The 7,483-nt window shown below is 36.2% G+C and overlaps 1 long non-coding RNA gene across 3 annotated transcripts; it reads left to right on the top strand.

Moving 5' to 3' along the window:
- The first annotated feature begins 2,676 nt into the window (after positions 1–2,676).
- LOC132803061 (uncharacterized) lies at positions 2,677–4,812 on the top strand. 3 transcript variants are annotated; one of them, XR_009638178.1, is made up of 5 exons: positions 2,677–2,899; positions 3,235–3,498; positions 3,632–3,796; positions 3,874–3,976; positions 4,345–4,812. It is a non-coding gene; the product is annotated as an uncharacterized LOC132803061 (long non-coding RNA). The 3 variants fall into 3 exon arrangements; XR_009638179.1 differs by having other exon boundaries at positions 2,677–2,975; XR_009638180.1 differs by having other exon boundaries at positions 2,677–2,979.
- Positions 4,813–7,483: the final 2,671 nt, after the last annotated feature.

Below are 7,483 nucleotides of genomic sequence, written 5' to 3'. Positions count from 1 at the left end.
TCGCATTTTCTTAAATCCAATAAATTCATAAATAATTCTACAATAAATCCAATAAATATTTAGCACATAGAAATTAAATTCCAAATATTTAATTCACACATAATATATTCATCAATTAAATTTCCCAAAATTAATTTGAAGGTGGGTCACTCACCTGGAGCACGCAATTAACCCATGATCCACTACGGGATCAATTCTACGACTCACCGGTGCTCCTAGAACAAAATTCACAGACAGTCAAATAAATTAATATTTTATTCGGGTAAATAATACCCGGTACCCGGGGGGTCAAAACACAAACGATATCTAGAATTTACGAGTTATATACCGAATCGAAGCTCGAGTGATGCTAATCACAGATCCGGTCTTAATTTTCGATGATCGTACCCGACGGGGTTTGAATTTCGTCGGGAAGCTTTCCGGGTTTCGGCTACGCAATTCTCCCAAACCGTCGCGAATTGGCGGAAACGGAAGTCGGATTTGGGTTCAGGAGGTCGAACATTGCGGACTGGAGCTGGCCGGAATGTTCGGGTACTCGCCGGAACAGTATTTTCCGGCGGGCCGCCACGGTCACCGGCAACGGTCACCGGAACAGTATTTTCCGGCGGTGGCCGTTGGCTGTGAAATTTTTCAGATTTGTAGATCGTGAGGAGAGCAATCCAACGGGACCGACGGTGAGCAAAACGGAGGTCGGACGGCGGAGAAATCACCGTTTGAAGATTTCCGACCGCTCGCCGGAAAACGCTCCGATCCCGGCGCGTCGGTGGTCCGATGGCCGTGATTTTTGGTGGGTAGGCCGGACTTGAGGAGAGGATGATGGGTGTATGGCGCGTGTACTGTATATCGGCCGGAATAGTGCCGATTCGCGGTGGCCGGCGGTGGAGGGGGAAAAATCGCCGCCAAACTTCGGACGTCCGATCCGGGCGCGTCCGGCGGCCGTTCGCCGTGAAATTTGGAGGTTTTGCCGGAAATGAGGTGGGCAATCTGGCTGGCTGGTGCGTGTACAGTAACTAGGCCGGAAAACGTGAAAATGGCCGGCGGCCGGTGACTCTCTCTCTCCTCTCTCTTTCTCTCTCTTCTCTCTCTTTCTCTCTCTTCCCCGAGTGTTTTAACAAATAAAAACCCTGCATGATACTGTTCATGCCACGTGGACCAATCAGAAGCTGACACGTGGCATTTCACTGTTCACGACCCAAAAACATTAAAATAATACGGTATCCGGTAAACTTCAAACGTCCATAACTTTTTAACCTGATGTCCGTTTTGAGCGTGCCGCTAGTCTGTGAACTCGTATCGACGAGCACTTCACAACCATGCATGAGTCAAAGCTCAATTCCCCATAAACAAAAAGTCAACTCCGACACCCCTTGGACAGTTTGGACCGCAACTTGTTTCGTCCATAACTTTCAAACCGTAGCTCCATTTTCGACGTGCTACCAGTCTACGAACTCGTGGCATCGTGCACTTCGCCACGGTACCCTAGTCAACTCAAAATTCTCACCGAGTCAAAAAGTCAACTTTTGACCCCTTCGGTCAACGGTCAACCTCGGTCAACGTGCACGGATTCCGGTGCGATTCGGGACGGGGTGTTACACGTATTGAATAATTTTTGCCAAGTTCCAATATTCGGTGCTATTTCATAATATAGTGTATAATCCCCTTTGATGTTGTCTTTGAGGATCAGCTAAAAAAGGCTCCATCAGCAACTTCAATGAAGTTTAGTAGGATTACATATTCTTTTCAAAGCTCTCACTTTCTTATGCCTTTCAAAAGATTGTTGCATCTTTTGTGCATTCCTGAACTTGAGGTTTTCAAGACTTTCAATTTTTGGCATCCAATGAAAGTCAAAACCTTTTAAAAGACAAAATTTAAATTCATCAAAATAAACAAAAGAAACGAAAACGAAAATCAAAATTTAATAAACAAATATAGAAGAAAACTTCCTCAAATCAACCTACTTATGGAAGGCTTGTGCAAGGCTTTGACACATCAATTTGAAGAAAAAGCACCAAATTAATGAGGCAAAAGAAGAAAAACTGGTTTTCAGTTGTATGCATACAAAAATTAATTAAGTAATTAGAATTTCATAAATATTATCAAAATTCAAACAGAATTTTCTCCAACAAAAGAGAAAATGCAAAAGAATACATTTTGATCTACATATAGATTATGATTGGAAATTAAATTATGGATGAAACTATTTTATACCGATGACCATATCTGGAGATTATCATTTTAAGCATTTTAATGGTCCAATCTTATGTTTTTATTTTCTTTTTTATTTTTTTATTTTTTTTACTCCAATTTTGCCATCATTGATACGATGCCATGTTATTTTAAAATACTAATAAAGAAATAACACAAATTAAGTGGAATAACATACATCTAAAATGGAGGAAGAATATCCAATCCTGTTTTAATATGTGAACTTAACCTTAAAAATAAAATTTGACTAACAAAGGTAGTATTAATGAAAGGAAAAAAATAAAAAAAAGGATAATAGTAAAAGAAATTGAGAATACGGTTCCAATGTGGGTCCCACAAGCAGCCAGATGCTGCCACGTTGCAAATGCGGGTCCCACTAGTCAACGCACAGATGGACACAAGCGGGGCAAGTTTTCTTTCTACAAATACTAGTTCTTACACTCGTTACCGTACGCAAATTATATTGTTTTTGGTGTCTCCAAATTCCAAAAGAAAAAAAAAAAAAAATAGAAAATACGGAGGAGGAGGAGCTGGAGGTTTCAGGGGAAAACAGGGGTGTTTTTTTTTTTGGTGAAGACGGCATGATAGAGAGTTCAGAGGAACGCTTATCTTCGATCATCTTCTGGAAGCCATGCCTTCTTTCGTGGTTTTTCCAAGTGGGAAAATGCTCTTCACCAAGCATTTGATGAAAAAGGTGCGGAATCTGCCACTTGGCCCCCATTGAAATCACAGACCAACCCAATCTCTAAACCATTCATCCCGATGATTTTGTCAGTTTCGTTTTTCTTCCTATCTCATTTCTCTTTTTACTGCTGTAACCTCTTTAATTTTGTTATGTATAATGCTGCCTATAGAGACTGAAACACTGAAACTAAAATCTTGGGATCTTATATTTTAGGGATTTTGTTCTAGATTCTTGTTAATGTCATTGGCAATTGATTTTTTTTTTCCTGGGCTTTTAATTGTATATATATATATGTGCTGATGAATTTGTTGAATTATGTATATATTTGTTTGGTAATAATGCAGAGGATCACGATTTGAGGGATGGACAGCAACCCCATGTTTTCCTACATCCAGAGAAGAAAAAAGGTTGATGGAGAAGATGTCAATTCGGAGAAAGTTGATGGGTTTTGGAAGATTATTCAAGCTGATATACCTGTGAAGGAAGATGGGCGGATTATTGGGTACAAAAACAGAGTCGAATTCTCTGGAAATCAGAGAAGTGAAACTCAGTGGAGGATGAATGAATACAGACTCAACCAAAATGACGAAGAAAGCAACATTACTGAGGTAAATAGATATGTAAAGATTACAATTCATGTACATATCTATATATATATATATATGTATGTATGTGTGTGTGATTATCTTTTCTTCTTATTATATTATTTATTTATTTATTTATTTTTGGTTGTTTTCGCAGGTGGATATGTGGGTCGTATGCAGGATATACATGTACAGATCGAAGGGTGATGAAGAAGCTTGGGATGAAGATTGGTACTTCTCATCAGATGATGAAGAGATAAAACTCAGTTAAAGGATTAGGCAGTACTAGTAGAGATGAAGTCTCTATGAACTTATAAAGAAGGTAATACTTTATTGAGTTAATGCTATCGTTTTGACGTCATTTTCATTTCAAACTTACAAATGGTGTCTAATTTACAGTGCATGAGCTCTCCACATGGACTGGTGTACATGGCAGCAAAGAAGCACTATTTTGGGGTAGGTGGGGGAACACGACGATTCCTATCTGTGGTGGAGAAAGATGGTGAGTAATTCCACATAGATATTCCCAAAACTACAGATATGCCAAGAAACTTTTAGTTTGGTTTTTCTCTATTCTGTGCCATCATGTCAGCTGATGAGGGTAGAAACGGGTTGTTGTATTAATGTTCATGCACGTAAGCCTTTATGTCATAGGAAATCTTGTGCCCTATATCGGCCACGTTGTTACTTTTATCAAGATGTATTATTTATAATTAGCTGATGTAATTTCAAATAGATGGGGACATGTCTAAAGTTTAAATGCTTAGTTTGTAACTCATGAGATTGGATCTGTTTGTGCCTCTATTCTTTTATTGTCGATGCACGTATGGACTATTGAATTAGTTATGCTTTTCCTCCTATTCCCTGCAGGTCTTATGGATTTTAGCATGGTTGCTGAAGTTGCTGATGGTTCCTCTAATGTACGAGAGGTATGGAAGCTTTCATTCAAGTAGGCTTGGAATCACTTGGAACACTAATGCCTTCCTGGAATGAGACCATTTTTTCCTAATTCATTTGTGCTCTGGGCCAAATTTGCCAGCATAGCCGTCCATACGAAGAATTAATTTCAACAGAAATTACTCTATGCAAAAAGAAGGAATGTAATGTAAAATATGTACCAAGCTTAGATAACTTCCTTTTATTTTTCTTGTTTTGCTTTGCACTTTCTTCTCTGTAAATTCTTTTGTACCATATTTTGGGTTTTTGCAACAAGGCTCATGCTGCTAACCCTAAATAGTTGGGATGATATTAAGTTTATTTTTCTAAAAGTTGTTTATTTTTTAAGTAGTTGGGGATCTTAAATTCTCTTATCCATTACATTTGTTTTGGTTTCTTTCATATGATTACTTTACACAATCTAACTTGTCAGATTTAATGTTACTTATGTGCCATAATATTGCAATGAAGAATTTCAGATGTTGTAAGTTGTAATAGAAGTGTGACAATATCAGTAACCTATATGTACCAACCAAAACACGGGGAGAGTTCTATATGTGTGCGATTTCTATAAATCATATTATAAAATTAGGTTTTAAAATTAATCTTGGTTTTAATTGACTATAACAATATCAAATATTTTACTTTCCTATAAACTAGAAAAAATGAATTGAACTGGCTGACCTAGTTGACTATTATAGCATTTTTGCAACCAATTTGTTTGTTTGTCAAAAGTGGCTGTATTTACATGGGGTGATCTTTTAATTTTCTTTCTGATATTTCATAAAGTAGAAGCAAAGGTTCAGAAACCAGCAATGTCCAATTGCTTGGTTGATCTGCTATTACAGACAGTTGGACTATCAAAAATTGAAATTCCAGCTAGTTCTTGGATTCTTTCCTTGGACCTATTTATTTTCTTCTGTCTAGGTCCATAACACATCTATTCACAATTGAACACTCTTTGCAGGGTTAGATGAAGGCTGAGCTATCTATGAGACCAAATCTGTAATAGATAAATCCATTGATGATATATGTAGAATAGCAAAATCTAGAAGCTAACTGCATAAGACATACAAGTTCAAACAAACATCAACTTTGTGAAAACCCATAAAAACTTTATTCTGCCTAGGATCTTGATGACAGTGTAATTAATCATTTCATAGTTGAAAACAGAAAAAAGACAAAAAATTGAAAGAAGCTTCCAGTAAATTGGAGAAGCGGTTGGATGAGAATGAATGAAACTCATTCCATGTCTACATCTGATCGATTCTCTGAGTTACTTTTGAAGCTTCAATTTCATGGAAATTTAGCCTGATACAATATATGTGGAGCTTTCTCTGATCAGGAGTGGGACCGACATCGATAAATCTTCGAACACCCTCGATCATGAGGGTTAGATGATGGAGGAAGACAACTTCCTGCGTTACTATAAGATTCACCACTGGCACCTTGGCAAACAGGGTGATCTGGCTTTAAAGTTCCAGGTGAGATGTATCTCTTCTGTTCAAGAAACCTTCTGCTTATGTCCGACTCCATCAGCATCTCATCTTCTTTGTTGCACTCTGCTATGGATCCATTGCAGGTTGTGTCCATGTAGCCGACAAAGGAGGCTGCGGTGCTGAAACTGAGAAGGCTCAGAATTACTAGGCTGTAAATTTGGACAGACACCATGCTTGACCTTTCTGTTTCTTCCTTGTGAGGCTTCACTTTCTTTTTCACACTTATAATATACATATATATACATAGAATGTAAATTAAATATAATGTTTTTCTTCCTAGACAGCTGGTAGTGGAATCCCCATTTTAGATAAGCAAAGGGACCGCACTTCACCAAACTTCTATTGATGGTAAAACTTTTTTTATTATTTTATTTATTTTAATTTTTAATTTAACTTTTTTTTTTATGTTCCACGCATTTCAACAAAATCATGTTGAATTAGTGGTTTCTGTATACGTGGGGTTAGGTTTATTTGGACTAAATTCCAAAACTTTTCAAGTTCCTTAATTTGAAAAGCCAGTGAATTTAAGCAATTATTGTGTCTTGTATTGAAGAGAGTTCCCATTGGCAGATGAGATTTGAGAAACAGTACTTAAAAGCACTAACTTGTAGGTTGAAAATGTAATTTTCTTATTTTTTTTCTCATATATACCATTATATTTTCAGGTTATTACAAATATATCCTTCTACATTTTATTCGGATGTTAATTATTTGAAATAGACTAGAACCAAATGGTTTACATATATGTGAAAAAGTTTATATTGTAAAGTATGTATATGTAGTTTACCATATTGACAATAATGTGTAAAAACTACAATTCACCAAGAAAAAAACAAAAAAGTATAAAACTACAGAGTTTTAAGCCTTTTTCTTGACATGGATTAATAAGAAACTACTTTCCTGTTCTAAAAACAATCAATCCTTAAGAAATGTTGTTTTCAGCTCCACACCGTCCTCTGCGTGCATTTTTTTGAAAAAATATCAATTCGTGGTATAATAAGCTCCAAGTATTTTATCATTTATTCGGGAGGAGGTTTCAAGGTTCATTTGGTTTCGGTGGTGGTTTTGGAAACTTGTGTTCAAATGGAATCTTGTTGGAAAATGGTGATAGTAATGAAACCCAAAAAAAATCCTAAAAAAAAAAAAAAAACATAAAAAATAATAATAATAAAAAGAAAGAAAAAGAGAAAAAGAGAAAATGCTGCCTAGGCTTTTAAATAAGCCTAACTGAGTTCCAAACTCAAACCAATCATTTCAAACAGAACTTGCCGCTCCAAAATGAAAAATACAAGGATTTAGCTATTTTATAATAATCAGCATATCTGCTTACAAGTATAACAAGATCTACTTGGAATTTTAGACATTTTAATAGAGTTGACTAAGCTTTAAAAGTAATAGTAAAGCTAAGGACATCAATTTTTTTTTTTTTTTTGGGGATAATTACTAAGGTCATCAAATTTGTTTATTCAATTTTGGATATTAAATGAAGTGATAGTTTGTTAATAATTGATAAATTAATATACCTTGAAGTAACAGAAAATGAAACTAATAACATAATACTATAGTTTGTTAAT

Source organism: Ziziphus jujuba, chromosome 3 (genome assembly GCF_031755915.1).
Source record: "Ziziphus jujuba cultivar Dongzao chromosome 3, ASM3175591v1".
In the NCBI taxonomy this organism is placed as follows: domain Eukaryota; kingdom Viridiplantae; phylum Streptophyta; class Magnoliopsida; order Rosales; family Rhamnaceae; genus Ziziphus; species Ziziphus jujuba.
This window is presented reverse-complemented; position numbering and strand designations above follow the sequence as displayed.